We start from the raw sequence: 20,470 nt of genomic DNA, 5'->3' as shown, positions 1-20,470 counted from the left end.
AATGGATACACAGAAAAAAAGAACAGTATTTGAGCAATAGTGTGGAGCTCAAATTAGATTAATATAAATACTAAAATCAAACAGTGCCAATTCAAGAAAGTAAATTGTATATGAACTCCATTTATAAGCATGAATTTAAGCATTTTAAGTAAACTACTTGTAAACTGAATTCGGCAATATAAAAAAATTCACATCAGAAATGCAGACAGTAGTCAAAATCAGAAAATTTATTTATGAAATTGACAATTAATATTGGGTAAGTCACATAAATGGAAACCTAAATGAAAAATAAACATTGGAAATTGTGCTCAACCTCACTAGTAATCAGTAGTCTCATTCCTTACTTCCCCCCTTTTACAACTAAATTTCTTTCTTTTTTAAATTAAATATTTTTATTTCAATTACAATTAATTAATGTACAGTGTTATATTAGTTTCAGGTGTACAATATAGTGATTCAACAACTCTATACATCACTCTGTGCTCAATGTAAGTGTATTCTTTAATATCCATCATTTATTTTATGCATCGCCCCACCCAACTCCCCTCTGGTAACTATCAGTTTATTCTCTATAATTAAGAGTCTGTTTCTTGCTTTTCCTCTCTTTTTTAACCTTTGCTCATTTGTTTCTTAAATTCCAAATATGAGTGACATCATACAGTATTTGTCTTTCTCTGACTGACTTATTTCACTAGTATAATATTCTCTAATTCCATCTATGTCATTGCAAATGGCAAGATTTCATCCCTTTTTCTGGCTGAGTAATATTCAATTGTGTATACATATCACTTCTTTACCCATCCATCTATCAATGCATATTTGGGCCACTTCCGTAATTTGCTATTGTAAAAAATGCTGCAATAAACATAAGAGTGCATATATCTTTCCAAATTAGTGTTCTCACATTTGGGGGGTAAATACCAGTAGCAGAATAACTGGATCATATGATAGTTCTATTTTTAGTCCTTTGAGGAACCTCCACACTGTTTTCCATAGTGGCTGTACCAATTTGCATTCCCACCAACAGTGCACAATGGTTCCTTTTTATACAAATCCTTGCCAACATTGTTGTTTCTTGGGTTTTTGATTTTCGCCATTCTGACAGGTGTGAGGTGATATTTCATTGTAGCTTTGTTTTGCATCTACCTGATGATTAGGGATGTTGAACATCTTTTCATGTGTCTGTTGGCCATTTGCATGTCTACTTTAGAGAAATGTCTCTTCATGTCTTCTTCTCATTTAACTGGATTACTTGTTTTTTGGTGTTGAGTAGTATAAGTTCTTTATATATTTCAGATACTAACTCCTTATTTCACATGTCATTTGCAAATATCTTCTCCCATTTAGGTTGTCTTTTAATTTTGTTGGTTTTTTTCTTTTCTGTGCAGAAGCTTTTTATTTTGATGAAGTCCCAATAGCTTATTTTTACTTTTGTTTCCCTTGCCTCAGAAGACATATCTAGAAAGATGTTGCTACAGCTGATGTCAGATGAATTACTTCCTGTGATCTCTGGAGAATTTTTATGGTTTCAGGCCTCACATTTGGTCCTTAATCCATTTTGCACTTATTTTTGTGTATGGTGTAAGAAAGTGGTCCAGTTTCATTCTTTTGCATTTGGCCATCCAGTTTTCCCAGCACCATTTGTTGAAGAGACTGTCTTTCTCCCATTGCACATTTTTGCCTCCTCTGTCGAAGATTAACTGACTATTTAATCACATTTTTATCTCTGGGTTCTCTATTCTGCTCTCTTCATCTATGTATCTATTTTTGTGTCAGTACCATACTGTTTTGAGCACTACTGCTTTGTAGTACATCTTGAAATCTGGGATTATAATACCTCCAGTTTTGTTCTTTTTCAGGATTGCTTTGGGTTTTTAAGGTTTTTTTGTGGTTCCACACAAATTTTAGGATTATTTCTTCTATTTCAGTAAAAAGAGCTGTTGATATTTTGATATTGCATTGAATCTGTAGATTGCTTTTGGCATTATATACATTTTGACAATACTTATTCTTCCAAACCATGAATGTGAAATATCTTTCCACTTGTTTGTGTCATTTTCAGTTTCTTTCATCAGTGTGTTATAATTTTCAGAGAATAGGTTTTTTACCTCCTTGGTTAAGTTTATTCCTAGGTTTTTGTTTTTGCTTTGGTGTAATTGAAAATGGGGTTGTTTTCTGAATTTCTATTTCTGTTGTATATAAATGTAATAGATATCTGTATATTGATTTTGTTTTCTGAAACCTTATTAAATTCATTTATCTATTCTAGCAGTTTTTTGGTGGAGAAAACTCTTTGGAGTTTTCTATATATAGTATTACATCATCTGCAAACACTGAAAATTTTACTTCTTCCTTAACAATGTGGATGCCTTTTATTTCTTTTTCTTATCTGCTCACTGTGGCTAGGACTTCCAATTCCATGTTGAATAAAAGTGGTGAGACTGGACATCCTTATCTTGTTCCTTATCTTAGGGGAAAAGCTCTCTTGAAAGAAAAGCAGCACTCTCTTGAAAGTTTTTCAACACTGAGTATGATGTTAGTTGTGGGTTTTTCATAAATGGACTTCAATATGTTGAGGTATAATACCTCTAAAACTTCTTTGCTGAGGGTTTTTGTCATGAATGGATGTTATATTTTGTCAAATGCTTTTCTACATCTATTGAAATGATCATATGTTTTTTATCCTTTTTCTCGTTGATGTGATGTATAATACTGATTGAATTGCAAATATTGAACCACCCTATATCCCAGGAATAAATTCCACTTGATCATGGTGAATGATTTTTTTTAATGTATTGTTGGATTCAGTTTGCTAATATTTTGTTGAGGATTTTTACATCTATAGTCATCAGAGATATTGGCCTGTAGTTGTTGTCATTTTCTACTTCTTCTTCCTCTTTTTTTTTTTTTTTTTGATAGTGTCTTTATCTGGTTTTGGTACCCTTGACTGATTTTTATTGATATTCTTAATTTTACTGCTTTTGTGGTTTCCTATTGTTCTTACTCCTACTTACATTCTTTCTCTCATTCAGAGTCCCCTTTAACACTTCTTGTAGGGCTGTTAGTGATGAATTTATATGTGTCTGTTTCTATTTGTTAGGAAAGTCAGCTATATCTTCTGCTATTGAAAGTAGTGACTTTATGAAGAAGAGGTCCTGTAGTGGTCTACAGTGCACTGTCCCCTGTTACTAGAACCTGACACTTCAAGTGTATCTCCTATGTCTGCCGCATGTGCCCTACTTGTGGCTTAACTGCTTTTGTCATCAGTCCAGTTCTTCATCTATAATGGTTCTCTTTGTCTGTTGGGAGCAGAGTTTGGTACCTTTCTTGTTAGTGGGTCAGTCTGGGGCCACTTTCAATTTGGGTTAAGTTAGACCAGGTGTTTTCCAGAGATGCAGTATTACACAAATATAGGGCACACTCCTTGTGTTGTCCCCTGAGAACTTTTTGTTGGTGGGTGGGAGATAGTCAGACCACATGTTTGCCCTTAGCCTGCTGCCGGGGCAGCAGTCAAATTGGTGTGTGTGGTTATCTTCCCCTCTCTCAAGGGCAGGAATCACTTTGGAATGGTGCTGGCCCCCTACCAGGGCTGCTTGCACACTGTTAGGCTTATGAAAAAGTTTTGGATGGGCCCCAGCCAAGGGTGAATTGGAGGGGGCAGGTCTTCTGGAGAATGCAGAATGGGCTGTGCAGTGTTACCAAGGTTGGTGCGGTTCTGCTATGGGAGGCAACGTGGAGCTGCCTTAGAAAACTGCTGCCATAGGACTGGAGGGGGTGAATCTACAGGAGTGCATGGGGGGGAAGGGTGTGGTTCCAGGAAGATATGTGCAAATTCACTATAGGAAAGGACCTGCAGCCATCCAGATATCCCTCTGAGGCTGGCCAGGTTGGAGGACGCAGAACTGCAGATGAGTGTCAGGGTAAAGTGTAGAATATACATAATCAGACGAAAAGTGTTGCTGCTGTGCTGTCTCCCACAGGTGTCTGGGTATCTAGGCTCGGGAGTGGGGTAGGGATCTTTTATTGCCAGATCTTTTATTCTTGGAAAGTCTCCCAACAATCCCTGCCTTTCCAACACATTCTGCGAGATTATTAAACAAATCTCCCTCCTGTATACCCCATGCATTTTTCAAATAGCTGTTTCTGTGCTGTATCTCTGCAGGGCTGTTTGTGATGTTGTCTTTTTAAGGGCAGGGACTCAGTCAGTTTTCTTTCTACCTCCTGGCTCTCCCAGAGCAGAGCCCACTGATTTTTTAAGTTCTAGGTTTTAAGTTCCACTGACTGTAAGAACTCACAAAATTAGCCCCCTCCGGTTTTCAAAACCATATATTACAGGGATTCATCTTCCCCATATGGTTTCCCTGTGCCTGGGTTGCATGTGAGGGCCTTTTTCTCTCCTCTCTCCACTCCCACTGCATATATGCCTCCTGCCAACTGCCCCACAGGTCCATGGGTTCCTTTAGTTCCAGATCACATCCTCATCCTTCCTACCCTTTTCAGTGCAGCATCTTCTCTATATTTAACTATGGAAAGTCTGTTCTGCCAGTCTTTGGGTCATTTTCTGGGTTTGTTACACTGGTGTCCATGTTATTCAGTTGTATCTGAAATGAGGTGAGCTTAGAATCCTCTTACTCTGCCATCTTCCCCAGAAGTCTATAACCAATTCTTATTGTGGTATTCCAAAGCTTCTCCCTTGTTGTTTCATGGGAGAAATCATAGGTCAATTTGCTGAGTCAAAGAGTGACTTGATTTTGTTTTTCATCACCAGAAGTATGCATTTGCTCTTCTCTTCCCTAGATTCACTGCTTACTTTAAAGCTGTAGATATTAGGTGAAAAATAACACTATCATTTTTAAAGTTCACGCATTTGGGGAATCTATCTCAGCTACGGATGCAAACAAGGAGTGTGGTCCTGTGTCAGACCTGACATGCAGGACTTTAGGTCTCATTACCTATTGGGAAAAAGCTCCTGCCCAGTTAAGTACAGATTCAGCATCATCCACTGCTTTGTTTCTCCTTTTATTTCTGAACTCTAGAGAAGTTAATCCTTGCTTTGAGCTCAGTTATGTCTTCTTAATTTTCCCTAAAATTCTAATCAAGATTGCTTTGTGTTTTTAAAAGAGAGCATCAAACATGAACTTACTGTGCCATCCCAAACACCCTCCATTAACAACACCCTATATTTGTTCTTCATGACTGAATTTAAGGGCACATGATATTTAAAATTAAACAAATGCAGGAGCAATCAAAAGCTTTTGCCCCATTCTGGCTCTGCAGTGCTTTTAAGGACACCTGTACCATGTAGGTCATATAAAGTTTAATAACTGTATGCTGCATTTTAAAAATCATTTTTAAAGCATATTTTGTGTTTCACATACACATAAATTCTGGAAGTTCTGCTTCTATGTGGGACATGTGTAAATAAGAATCAGAAGTTTTGGTCAGAAATAATGTTGTGCTTTCTTTTAAAGCCATCATTAAAAAATTGTCAATGTTCTCTGAGAATTCTGCCTTTTAATCTACTGCTCCACGAGGCTTCCTTTCAAGCTCAGTCTAATTCATCTTTTGAGATAAAATGAAAATACCAATGCTCAAGTCACCAAGTTCTGAATGTTTAAACTAATTTTCTCTTTTTGTAGTAAGTTATGTTAATTTCTAGAGGTTTTGTTTTAAACAAATTCTAATGATCTTTCTTATGCTAATTAAGAAGGGGGAAAATCCTACAATATAGCTACTTGAGCTTTTCTGAAAGAACAGTTGGATGATGGAGTGAGGCTAGAACAGTTTACATATAAATATTACCCAAAGATGAAAACCAGTGGTGCACATGTAGGAAGACCAAAATGTGTGTCCTTTTATGCTGGGAGAGAAAAGATTATGGGGAAGTCATGAGTGTGTAGCTCACAGCTTCCGACCCCTGGAACCTGGGTCAGTGATGATGCCATTATTTAGGGATTCAGTATCTTTAAGGGCACAGATAGACCCTTCCTCCTAAGAGGAGTGACTGTAAGGAAAGAATGTGGAATGGTATCAGTCCCATGCCTGTGCTGCTGACAGGACTTCTACCCTTCCCTTTGGTGGCTGGACTATGCAGTATCCAGACGAGGACTGAACTGTTTCCATGACATAGAAGCCATGGGTTCATTTAGCAAAAATAATTTTGGCAGACACCTTGGGTCACAGCCAGGTTTGGGTATAGGTAGTTAATAAAATTTTTAGGAATCCCTGAAGTAAAGCATACCATTAATCCTTTCTTTTAAGAAGAAAACCTACATGGTTTAAGGCAGACTGATGGCAAGCATTATTAGTTATATTTTAAAGGAAGAAGCAAAGTTGACACAAGAAATCAAATAACTGGTCTCAGAGATTATATCCTCAAAGTAGAAAAGACCCCTAGTTAAATATTCAATTTTAAAAAAAGTATGACTTTGGACAATAAAGAATAAGAACATCATATGGGCTATGAGCAAGGATTTTAAGTTATATTTTCAGTGAGAAATGTTTTAATGACTTGAGATTTCTATCCAGTTGTATATATGCTGTCTCTGCTAGTGGAATCAATGGTATCTCCTTTCATTTATTCTATAGGTGTCCAATGAGATAAAACATGATAATGGAATGGGGCAGTACACATTTGGAAAAAAAATTAATGTGCGCTTATATTTAATAAAATGCTATACAAGACAGTAAGCTTTGTAGTCCATACAATAATCATTTTTTTAAATGAAACTAAATAGAATTTTATTCTTGCTCCAAATCAAAATGCAATTGGTGTAAGCAATGTATTCTTTCTCATCAAATAGCTCTATTATACAGTACTTTATCTATTTCTTAACACACTGTTATAGAAAATAAGTTGGTAAATATATTACCCTGATAATAAATATACCAGCACTCACAAACTCACAAACACATACACACCTAACATCAACTTAATCTATACACAACTCACTTAATGTTGAAAACAAATTGCCTGACGTAGACGTTCAACAATTCTAAATGATTGAATGAATTAAAAAATATTTTTGAAAGAATATAGGAAAAGGAAGTGTGAAAATGAAGTCATTAAATGAAAGTTTCATTCAGCTCAGGAAGAAAGAGCTTCCATAGTTAACAGCATCACAAATGTCTGCCTGCCAACTTTGCTTCTTAATCTCGGAAAAAAGGATGTTAATATTTGTTATTTATCTTCCCCTAGAGGAACTCAAAACTTTTCATGTGTTGACCTGTTCTGTACAATGTGCTAGAAAAAAGTACTTTTGAGCACAGAAACTGTTGCTGAGTGCACATGAGTACAGCAAGATGGACTGACTGCTAGAGGTAGCAAAAGGAGTGCTGTCCACCATGGGGGAACAGGGATCAAAGTTCATGACCCTTAGTCTTTCATTCTAATAACTGGCTCAAAAGCTTTTGAAGAGTTTATCTCCTCATGTTCTTGGCTGGGGTTCATTCTGTGGGGGTGGAGAGGTTTTTTATTATGAGAACTGTAAAGTTGAAAATAAAGCTTATATTCCTCCCTCTAACACGAATGCTCCAGCAGGCTAATGCAAGTAATTTCCGGTGCTGAACTCTGTAATGTTATCTGATGGATTTCTTCACATAATGCTTACTCCCTTCCCTTCACTATTACACTCTCCCCCTTCTCTACCTCTTATCACTTTGTAATTTTTTTTCTTACAAAGATTATTTGTATAGGACTTGAGTCAGTCTGGATCTCTAGTGAGACTTCCAGGACAAGTAATCAATAAATCTGCAATATTTAAGCAGTGTATAAGCAACAATTAAACTCTATTGTCATAGTCTTCTAATTTTAGTACACTTTTGGAAACCAAAAACTATGTATCAATAAAAATATATCAGATTTTTACCTAATTTTGTGTCAGAGTATTATATGTATTCATAAAAATAATACAACCAAAACCCATGATAAAATGATCATTATATTGTTTTAAGGATAATGGAAAATTAATATGTTTTAAAATGTAGCAATTACATAGAATAAGGCTTGATAAAAAAACAAGGTTCACTTATTTTAGTCCCATTTTTTATTTAAAATATACAAACCAGAGCATGTAACACTTGTGTTTTCACTGCTACAATGATATACACTTGCTCTTAGAATAAAATACAAATTCAACATAGCTACAGAACACTATAGTTTCTGGCTTGTTTTTTCAAATTCATCTTTCATAACCCTCTTAACTCTCCCTTATTCCTTTATGAGATAGCCATATTGGCCTTCTGTATTACTGAACATATCATATTTTTTTCTCCCAGGAAATTTGCATCAAGATGTTTGCACATGCTGCTTTCTCTGCCTAGAATGTGCCAGCCCTAGGTAGCTGGAAACGTTTTCTTCCAGTTCCCAAATAAATGCAATGCTTTAGATAGGTATTCAGAAGCATGCTGTGCCCACACCCAGCTATCCATTCTTTCATACTCCGTTGTTTTATTTCATTCACAGATTTTACTTTTGTCTGAAATCATCGTTCTTTTTTCATTTAATTTATTTAACCATTTATTGATGGCTCTTGTCACTAGAAATGAAAGTTTCATAAGAGCAGGGGAATATTTTTGTCTTATTCACCACTCTTCTCAGAGTCTAGAATTAAAAATGACTTAAAGATGGTACATGTTCAATGATTAACAAATCCTTCCACAGGAGAGTCATGCTAAGGATGTGATAAAAAGAAAAAAATGCAAAGTATCTTGGTTTTTTATCAGACCACACTCAGATTTTTTTCCCTTGAAGAAGTTAACTGAGCTATCAGTAGAAGATTAAATGTTTAAGTATTCATTACCACTATTTCACAGCCCAGAAAAAAAAGTTAGTAAAACATGAAGACAAGTTAGAAAAATAAAGTCTTCTTGCCTTCAAAGTGATAAAGAAGCGGCTAGATGTTCTGCTCTCTCTAAACCCATCTACTACTACATCTTAGCACAATAGTCAATTGCAGAGGATATGGAAGCTAGAAAAGAGTGAATGTGAAAGACTGCAAGAGAAACATCCAGGTAACAGAAGGAGTGAAGCAGAACCCTAGAATGATGGTATTTTCAGGGCTTTCGATGTCTGACCCTGAGTAAAGTTTAAAGAATAATATCTACAACTTAAAATGGCACAGAAGAAATGCAATGGATTCAGTAAAACGGCTAGCCAAGAAAATCTGGTTTTTAGCAACACTTCTTTCTTGAATTGTTTCTATCAATGCTGGACACCATGTATAGGTCCTCAACACCAACCCCTGTGTTCTATGCTCTCCCCTACACAACAGGAACTAGATCCCATTTTCCAGGCTCCTTTGCCTGAAAGGTTCTAGTTAAGAAATTTGCAAGGAGGAAAGAAGCCATTATTCTCTTCCAAAAGGTAGATGTGGGGATAGATACAGGATGACAGAGTTTCAATCGCTTCCCTGTTAGCTCTTGCAAATGCTGTATTTTGCTGATACAGGAAGCTGAAATCTCCAGCATCGTTTGTTTGCATTTCTTGTGTTTCTGAAAGCCAGCAATAGCTCTCCCTGATCTAATTTTATTAGTGGAAATGCCTGCAGGAAAGGAAATAAGGCAGAGGCGGGAAAGGCTGAGATAGCCACTAGACCATGATGCAAGTGTGACCCAGCGTTAAGGAGAGAGAAGGAAAAATTAAGTGGACATGTCCTAGACTGTCTGGCAGTCCAGGGAGGACTAAACAGGCATGCAGGAGTCCTCAAATCAATGTCAGCTACTTGGAGGAGCCTCAAGTTACCTAGGAATGAGCCTTCCTTAACATTCCTATGATGGATTTCAGAGAAAACAGCTCAGGCCCCTAGTAAGCTGCAGGTGATTGGCAATCAGCCTGGTACACTCTCATGGACTTCACAGATAGTCACCCCTTCCCGAGGGTCTCATTTCCTTCATGTCATCAAGGGAAATAAAAACGCCTGCCCTACCTCACATTGTCCCTGTGAGGATCCTATGGGTAAATTTATGTCAAAATATTAAAAATTGAAAATCTGCCATAAACTAAATAAGGAAGATAAAGGGAAAAAAATTAATGGGAAGGGAAAGTAGATTACTTTCATACGTGATCTAACATGCTGTGGTATAATAATTTTCTATGGAAAAAAAAGAGGTAGACTGAAACCATAAGTACTCCACACAGTGCTTAGTTTCATCAATACTAAAGGGATCCTCACTGGGATGCAGAGCAAACAAAAACAAACACGTGCAGTACCCACAGATCTACTCTGTGGTCTTGACACCAAATCTTCCTTGGCTGACTGGATTTCTCAAACCAAGAAAGGAAAACTGAAGTAAAAGGTCAGTTCTCAGAATATATATATACCTTTTATAACCATCACTATCCCTCTAACTGATTTAATAGCTAATCTAATTGATAATTGTATTATTCTGCTGATCGTTAAAACATAAGACCCTTTGTTACTTAACTGATAACACAAAATGTCCCCAGCAGAGATATTTCCTTTAGAATATAATCCCAAACTCTCTGCTGCTCCCCCTTTTCAGATTAGAAAGAAACTATGTTAATAAAAATTTGCCTTAAGAATTGGTAGTCCATTCTTCAATCTAGCAGTGGATTAAGAGAAATGATCGGTGAGCTACCCCTTAGCTCTCATCACAATGTCCCATCAGAGAACTCTCTTGTTCTCTTGATGCCACTGAGGACTACTGGTGTTACAAAAAGCAATCCAGTAAATCTTGTCATTGACTTTGCTCTAAGGATTTAAGACACTTTCACTGGGTTAAATAATAACCTCTCTATGAGAAGCCTCAGGAAATATTTCTTTGATCTTAATACAGGTAGTCCTCACTTCACCTCACTGTAGGACCATAAAAATGACTATTATAGCTAACACTATGCAAAGCTCTATGAATAATCAATAAAAAGATGTTTCTATTGTTCTGTAACCTCTAACTTTTGGTCAAAACATTAAAATTCTCTTACTCTTAGGGATAAATGCATAGAGAATTTAAAAATAGTAAGACCAGTATTTATTAAGTAGACTATAATTGACATCATTAGAAACACTGAGAATTAAAGTGTTTTATTTCTTTACAAAAACTCATCAAAAGCAGTTTGAACAGGACTTGCCTTCATCATGCCTCATCACTTAGGATAGGAAGCAGACACGTTCTCTATGCCTAGCAATTTACCATATTCTTTTCTAAGTTTGCATGAGTTTCCAACATTTTATCCTCTTCATGCTTTCAATGTTATAGAATAATTTCAGAAAATTCCATGAACATAAAGTCTTAACAGTGTCACTTCCTCTGAATCCTTATTATCACAACTATTCCCATTTAAATCTACAAGTCAGCCATCACTCAGCTCCTCTGACTACATATCTAGATTTCTCAACCAACATTTCTAGAGTCAGCTTTTTCTTTTATGACTCCACATACTTTGTAATTAAATTTTCACTTCCAGAGTTACCAGTTTTTGCTTATTGCAGCTTCATCTTTGTTGGCCTAGTCTCTTTTGATTATCTATTTTTGTGAAGCGTCACAGGGCTTGTCATTTGGAGACCAGAGGCAACACAGCTACATGCTTTACTGTCTGTGCATGTTGACTGAATAATAAATGTGCAGTAACCAATCACCAAGAGACTCTGAAGGAAGTGCCATGAACGGTCACTGATTATCATGTGCATAAATATTTGTGAAATATATATATAGCCATGAAATATGTACTTTATGCAGCAACTCACAGTTAATATAACATGGAAACTAAAATTTGGATCATGTTGTTGGAGGGCCAATATTAGTTAACTAAGCTAAAACAACAGAAACTGAAATCCATGCATATCAGAGCCATGTAAAGTGAAGAGTACCTGTATTAGGAATAGTGCTGCTTTACTGAAGTAATGAAATTATTTTACTGCCTATACCAGTGCTGTCCCAAAGAAATACAGTAAAAGCCACAGCTGCAAGCCATATATGTAATTTTATAAATATCTTAGTAGCCAGTCTAAGAAAAGTGAATAGGAACAGGTAGAGTTAATTTTAATAATCTATTTTATTTAACCCAGTATATCCAAAATATTTCATTAAATATGTAAGCTCTATAAAAATTGAGATATTTACATTCTTTTTTTTCATTCTAAGTCTTTGAAATTCGAAGTGTGTTTTAATTTGAACGAGCCACATTTCAAGTATCTAAATCTCATGTGGCCAATGGCTATGCTACTGGACAACGTGGGTATAAGTGCTAAATATTTAATAATGAATTATTTTTCCCTCCTTGTGTAGGATTTCCAAAAATGTATAGCCAAATATATGTGTTGCTCCTTGTAAGTGCACTTAAGTTGATCGCATGGATGCTGGGAACTACTCACACTATGGTTTCAGGGCACTTGTTTAATCTAATTTATTCTTCATTTGTTTTCTTACTTATTTAAACTTCCTTTGTGTTTCTACATTTTATACATATTTATATGTCATTCATATCCCTTTTGTAATAAAGTGGGGGCACAAGTAAGAAAGTATATAAACAACAACAATAAAAAACCTATCTAAAATAATTTGGTTGACACTCAAAAAAATATAAAACCTCAGAATGTTCCCTTCTGTTGGATAGATACATGTACCAAAACAACAGTTAGATTAATGCATCATAAAAGGATGAATCTTAGCCAGTTATTGGTTAAATAAGAATGGGAAAGAAAATACACACTACGGGAGAGAAATAATAACTTAAGTTTCACTCCCCTACTTCTGCAGTGCAAAATTGTGATAAATGGGATCTAATAATTAACTTTCTTGAGGAATTACTCACATAAACAACTAGAACATTCTTTTTCCAGTCCTTAGATACACAGAGAGTCTAGAATAACAGAGATTATGTTCTGAAGTTTTAAGAGTAATCCTGAAACTCAAATCTCCGAGTTTCAGAAAGAAGGCTGAAATCAGGATTGCTTGAAGATAAAATATTTAAATCCTAATAATCCTAAACTTACTTTTGCTTTCTGATAAAATGTACTGATGTGTTCTTACCTGTTGCACCATTATAGTACATTATAAATTTTCTGACATCATATATGATTTTAATATTTTTCATTTAAATAAAAGGCTGTCTTTTTTATAATCCTCTAACAAGGCATAATTAGGTATAATTGTTATACCTAACAAGGTATAAATTTTTTTTGAAATTCTGAAACACTTGATATGAATGTCCCTTATTCATATTTTGAGTATTTTGAGTATATTCACATTCATATTTTGAATATATGTAGGTCTCAAGTTAGTCATACAAGTCGGTAAAGGTTGTCTACAAAAAGGTTATTGGAACAGACACACAAGAAGCATGCATATTTTGGCTGCCCAGTGTCAAATACCACAAGACCAACTGAATTATTTCAATAAAGATACATATGTCAGCTTGTCTGCTTATAGATCAGAACTTTTATTTGCAAAATGTCTGAAATTAAAATGAGACAAAGTTAGTATAATGGGAGGCTTATTGACTCATACAAACTAAACAATAACAAGGGCTTCTGGGACAATTGGTCTTTGAAACCCAAAAGCTATTGGACTTAGTTGAGTTACTCTATCTGTTCTATACCATTCACTCTCTTATACCAATTTCTGTTTAAACACTGGAGTCACAGCTATTACATTTTGCAGTCTTCGATACGAAAAAGCAGTGTTCCCTCTTAGTACCAACAAATAAACTTCATTAAAAAAAATTCTGACTTCTGTTTGTGGCTTTGTGCTAACTATCTGAACAAACCAGGAGGAACGGTTGCCATAATTGCCCCAGTTTGGGTGAGGGGATAAATAGCAGAGAACGATGAAGAGGTAGGGTCACTAAACATGATGACACCTCCTGAGGTATTTCGCTGAGATGGAAACAGATCTCCAAAAGCAGGTGGGAGAGGAGGGGCAAGGGTGCTACTTCTAGAAGAAAGATAGAGTTGTGCCAATGTTTTTCACTATAATCAAATGCAAGATCTTTTTCACATTTTTATCCAGTTGTTTCTGTGCTATTTAGAGACAGCTATAACACAACTAAATGACTTATGAATGCTTAAATAGCACATCCATTAAATATTAGGTTGAGCAATAATGGGAAACTGGAGAATATATAACATAACTGGGTATGTTAGAAATTAATAAAGAGAAATGGGTCTAGTAATAATGGGAGAATATAGAACATATAGACCGGGTATGTTAGAAATTTCATTCAAGTACTAATAACAGAAGTCCCTAAAACAATGACTTAAATAAGGTAGTTTTTCACATAAAAAATAGCCAGGCAGGGGCGCCTGGGTGGCACAGTGGTTAAGCGTCTGCCTTCGGCTCAGGGCGTGATCCCGGCATTGTGGGATCGAAGCCCCACGTCAGGCTCCTCTGCTGTGAGCCCAGGCATAGACAAAATACGATCAGCACTGCAGCCCCATCTTTCTCAGGAAACCAAGTCCCTTTAATCTTTCCTGCTCCACCATTCTGGCTTTTCTGAAGTCCCACACAACAACTTCCGTTTTTATTTGCTAGAATTTGGTCACATCATTACACCTATCTGCAAAGGAACCTGGGAAATGATGTTTTGTGTTTTTTTTTAAACTGGACACAGTGCTGTACTAAAACAGATAATCAAACTGCTACTAAGAAAGAACAGTTGATGGAAATTGGGCAATCTCCAATGCAATGTGTATGTTATTTCAAGGCACTTAAATTTTGCAACAGACCTGAAATGTATTAAAATATCACTGTTATAAAGCTAGTTTCCCTTTTAAAGGAAAATCAAATATATCTATATCTGTCTCTTTCTAGATGTATATATAGATACAGATATACAGTAGGTCCTTGGAGTTAGAAGCAGATTTTTTCTAACACTGCTACTCATTTGCTAAGTAATGAGTGCATGTGAAGGAGTTGGAATAATCCATTTTGTTTTTCTATTTTAGAAAGAAAATTAACTATTTCCCTATCTCATTAAGCTGTTAGAAATATGGATGGCATCTTGAATAACACTTAAAATAAGTTCCTAAGTAATTTTAATGATATAATTTCAAAGTTAAAAGGAAAAAGCTAAGCACTGAATTAGGCTTTTAATGTGCCACCCTTTCCATATAGTAAAATAAATTAATGACAATATCATCTAAAGAGTGGTAACTGAAAACTAACAAATGCTGTACGATTATTCAAGATCACATGTATTTGTAATGCTTCATTCAAATTCACTCTTACATCTCATCAATGTATTTAGAGATTTTCCTGGAGCTAGCGATAATATTATATTTACTGTTCAATTTAGTTAATGAAAATAAATAAAACAGTTTCTTGAAAGTAATTACAAACCCAGTGCTAAGATAAATAAATTGAGTTAGCAGGCAGAAGCTTATTTATTTATCATGTCCCTATGGGCAAATTAATTCGATTTTATTCTTAATTTTTAAAGTATTCTTAGAATAAATTATTGATGTTTTTATAAACTTTGCTACAGGATATCTTGAAATGTATTATGCTCCTCAGCCAAGCTGACAGACACATTAGGGGAAAGGAAAAATTAATTCAATATACATTTTAGTTTGGTTAATTCCCCTTGCTAATATATTGCAAGTTGTACTACTTTCACCTCATAGAAACCCATCAGGCAGCTTAATCAAGCTATATTAATTGAATATAACAATATCTCTTTGTGTTATTAGAGTAATTCTATGATTTTACCCTCCATAAAAATTTATATTCTCTTACCTCATTAGGGCTTTTGTTCTTTCTCCATTCGAACACAGAAGCAAATTTCCTTTCAGTCTGTTTTTTTCTCCTAGAAATTATACTTAAAGTTATAATCAATTTATTTTCACTGATTATATATTCACACACTGCATGAATGCAGGATTATTCATTTAAAAATGTCCCTATTGTTGGACATTTACATTATTTCTGACATTTTACTATTAAAAATAATGTAAGTTGAGTGTTGGTTACACATGGATTATTTCCTTGTGATAGATTTGCCAAAATACCATTAATAAGTCAAAGAACAGGGGGCATCTTTAAGGCTTTTAATCTCTGCTGCCAAAAAATTCAATCAGTACTAATGAAAATATCTAACTCACTGGCCCAAAGAATGTTTATTCAAAAATATTTATCACCTTCATGTACAGTATACTATGCTATAAATTGAGGATATATTTTACTGTAGACTCATGACTACCAAGGAGAGGAGAGAGGAGAGATACAATACGAGCTGAGAGAGACATAAGCTTTTGCTAGTATTTTTGTTTTCCGTTTTTAGGTTGTGAGAGACCAACACTTTAAATATGTTAATTGGAATGAAATGTAATGAAGTGGTAGAAGATAAGCAGTGATGTGCTGACAAATGTCTAACATCCATCTCTCTGAAAGTTTTTTTAAGCACATATTTATATAGCATTTGGTGATTTACATGGGATAAATATTCCCACCATGTTCAATTTCCACCTACCAAATCGACATCAGCTAATTTTTAAAATTCCTTAAAACTCACACATCGGTTTTTGCAAGCCACCACAATCTGGCTTCGGCAAACTAAGTAGATAAGACTACAGAGTCAGAGCTGCTGAGAAGATATAAAGAAGAAAGGATGGATGAGAAAAGGGAAACCTCTTTAATTTCATTAGTGGGAAGTACATGATGGGCACAAATGTAATTTGGTTTATGGATTTAGTATCCAAAAGTCAAGAGCTTGTCATCTGGCAATATGTTTTTTCTTTGTGAAGTAAAAAAAGAAGAAATCTGATTAGAACAAGGAGGAAGAAAAGAGATGTTAAGAAAAATGTGAAAGGTAGATATAAGGATGCAAACTGAGGGGACACACAGAGAGATAGCAGAGTAGTATTGGGAACCCAGCTGAGGTTAATGACCAGGAATTAATAGCAACTCCAAACAGATAGGTGCTATTCTTGTCAGAGAGAGAAGCCCGCATTTGGAAAGGAGAAAGCAATGACCTGGTTTCATCCATCATTGGGCATTTGCCAAAGAAATACAACACGGAAAGGAAATACAGAAAGAGAATTTAGGACATTGGGGAAGCATGGTTAAAATGATGTAATATGGAACTGAATCTGGATAATGAGAGAAGTAAATATAACAGGAGACTAGTAGATAGGAATAAAATAGAGGGATCAATAAACAGGAAGTCCCAGGGAGATTTTTCTCACTGAGATGTTGGTAGAAATAATACACATCAGCAAAATGACAGAGTAGGAAGCTCTAAACACAGTGAAAAAAGAAGAAAGAAGAAAGAAAGAAAGAAAGAAAGAAAGAAAGAAAGAAAGAAAGAAAGAAAGAAAAAGAAAGAAAGGAAGGAAGGAAGGAAGGAAGGAAGGAAGGAAGGAAGGAAGGAAGAAAGAAAGAAAGAAAGAAAGAAAAAGAAAACCATCTCAACCAACTTTGCCAAAACTGGAAACAGTCAAAACTTTACAGCAATCAAACAGACGCTAAATCAAGAAAAAAATCTAACTTAAAAATGGTAGGAAATCTTTGGGATATTTTGTCTGTGCTTTCCCTAACCCCTTCCCAGCTTTGTGGCAGTCCTGAAGATCACAGCCCATGCTCCCAGTCTCAGACGCTGGTCCTTGGATCTGGAGAGAGCAGAGCAAATCTTATTTGCAGATTATTGTATTTGTTCTAAGCAGTCTGGGTACTCGAAGGACTGATGCAAGTCCCTCATCTCTGTTTTGTCTATCTCAGAACCTGCTTAAGGACAAAGTGCTGTGGGTATCACTTAAAAACATTGCAAGGCATCAAAAAATCTACATTTGTTTGGGCAAAAGATTACACTTGAGACAAACAAGAGGCCTCTAAGGCCTGGGGGGAAGAACCTAAAACAGTTTTTTTGGCTAATTATCGAGGACATTCAAGGGATTTGAGTGTACTAGGAAATGAAGAAAGCAACAAAGCATACTCAGGACAGGGCACATGTTTAGAAAACTGAAAAGACTAAGCTTTCACCACTGCCTGATCTATACTCTCAGTGCAAGGCAGGGGCAGAGTTGTAAACAGCCTGGCTAAGTGTTAAAACAGTGTCTTAGCCAGGGCCAATTCACAAAGCATGGAAGAAGTGGCTTAGTTGTTGCTGTTCTTGTTAAGACTTCTGGTATTCAAGGAAATCTCAGTCAAAACACTGGCAAACCCAAGCTAAACATTCAGCAATCAAGAACAGCAAGCCCTGAGGAAGGGGAGAATCTGATTTCCAAAATTACCACACTATATTATTTGAATGCCTTATTTTCAACAAAAAATTACACAGCATACAAAAAAGCAAAATATGGTCAATTAAAGGAAAGGAATAAAGCAACTGACAGAAACATCCCTATGGAAGCAGATTTTGGATTTACTTTACAAAGACTTTAAATCAATGAGCTGAAGGAAACCATGGATAAAGAACTAAAATAAACCAGGAAACCAATATACAAACAAAATGAGACTGTTAATAAATGGAATTATAAAAAGAAACCAAGAAAAATTCTCCAGTTGAACTGTAAAATAACTGAAATGAGATATTCGCTAGAGGGGTTCGATAGCATATTTGAGCAGGCAATTGTATAACTGTATGCCAATAAATTAGATAACGTAAATGGATTAAACAGAATCCTCAAAACATTCAGTTCATCTGCTGATTCAAGAAGAAACAGAAACTCTCAACAGACCTAAAACAAGTAAAGATTTTGGGTGAGCAATCAAAAATCTTCCAACAAAGAAATACCCAGGACTGCCTAGCTTAACTTGTGAATTCTACCGAATGTTTAAAGAGTAATTAACGCCAATACTTCTCAAATTCTTTCAAAAAAGAAGAGGAGGGAACACCGTAATCCATTCTACTAGGCCAGCATTATGCTAACACCAATGCCAGTCAAAGATTTTACAGCACCAGAAAACCCCAAACCAAAATACTTTATGAATATAGATGCAAAATTCATCAACAAAATACTAGCAAGGCAAATCCAACAGCATATTTAAAGACAAACACCAAAATAACAGGGTCACTGTATACAGTTCTTGCCCCCAAATAATGAAAATGTGAACATTTCCTATAATCCCGAACCACTTTGTTCACACTGATTGATTCCCAACTTTTTCAATACCAATGAGTGAAGACAAATCACAACCTTTTGGGATACAATATGAATGTTTGAAAAACAAAACAAAACAAAACAAAAACAAAAAACACTTCAATGCCTCCATTGTAGAGATTCATATAAAGTTGACATCCTCTGTATTAGCATTTTCCCCTCAATTAAACAACGGTATTTGTATTTAGTGACCCAGTCCTAAATCTGACTCCCTTGTACTCTTCAAGTAAACTTTTCTTTCCTTTTTTGTCAAAAGGTATAGCAATTCGTTGTAAGGAAGCGTATCTGATACATACAAATATTATCTTAATTCTGGAGTCTCATTTGATTTTCTCAGACTCTATAAAAAACAGATAGCTATATAATATAATTTGCATTTTATAGATGGACAAGAGGTTGAAGAACTGTAGGCATCTCAGTGCTGGATAAATGAATCCTGCTCCTAGTTTGGCAATTAAACTATACTGTGATGTCAGGCTGGTGGGTGCCTTCACCTATCTCTGTGCTATATACACATACTTTACTTTTTACTACTTTATACTTCAAGGCTCTGGGTCATAGCTTGTCCAAATGAAGACTGAAACTCTTACCATCTACTTATTCAGTATTTTTACCCAGTATCTAAAAGAATATGACCACACCACACATGTGGTCAAGATTTACCTGTGCCTACATGTTTTATTTTTATTTTTATTTTTTTAAAGATTTTATTTATTTGACAGAGATAGAGACAGCCAGTGAGAGAGGGAACACAAGCAGGGGGAGTGGGAGAGGAAGAAGCAGGCTCATAGCAGAGGAGCCTGATGTGGGGCTCGATCCCATAACGCCAGGATCACGCCCTGAGCCGAAGGCAGACGCTTAACCGCTGTGCCACCCAGGCGCCCCTGTGCCTACATGTTTTAAATGTGGCCAGTGGACACACTCCACATAAGTAAATAAGCCCTACTGGAAATAAATGCCTTATTATCGTGATTATGACCATCCTTTAGCATAACTGCCTTCCACTCTCCTGAATGGTACTTTGAATTGTTTATACTGAGGAGGATGAAGCTAGCATCCTCTTTGCAAAAAATGCTCCCCTCTTGTGTGGCAGTTCAAGTAAAAAGAAGTTGCTTTACGTGAGCTCTCAGGGCTCATTTCATAGCAGGGATGTATCGGTGAAGCAGTGGAGCACAATAAGCTCCACGCTGGACTGAAGTCAGCACAATCGGGACTCACATTCCAGTTCTGTTACTTAGCAGTCTCTTCAGTACAAATTACTAAAGCCACTGTAAAATTACTATTTTTTAAGAATATTTTATTTATTTATTGGACAGAACAGACACACACGAGAGAGAGAGAGAGAGAGAGCACACACAGAGGGAGAGGGAGAAGCAGACTCTCTGCCAAGCAGGGAGCCCAATGCGGGGCTCAAT

General features: G+C 35.9%; 1 long non-coding RNA gene across 1 annotated transcript in view; it reads right to left on the bottom strand.

The window, feature by feature from the left end:
• The window catches only part of LOC117801779, a 325,078-nt gene that overhangs the window by 22,651 nt on the left and 281,957 nt on the right, over positions 1-20,470 (bottom strand). Inside the window, exon 5 of the long non-coding RNA XR_004624496.1 lies at positions 15,694-15,763. This is a non-coding gene — a long non-coding RNA (uncharacterized LOC117801779). The remainder of the gene's footprint in view (positions 1-15,693; positions 15,764-20,470) is intronic.

Source organism: Ailuropoda melanoleuca, chromosome 4, assembly GCF_002007445.2.
Source record: "Ailuropoda melanoleuca isolate Jingjing chromosome 4, ASM200744v2, whole genome shotgun sequence".
NCBI lineage: Eukaryota > Metazoa > Chordata > Mammalia > Carnivora > Ursidae > Ailuropoda > Ailuropoda melanoleuca.
The sequence above is the reverse complement of the archived record's forward strand: the minus strand, read 5'-3'. Positions and strand labels throughout refer to the sequence as shown.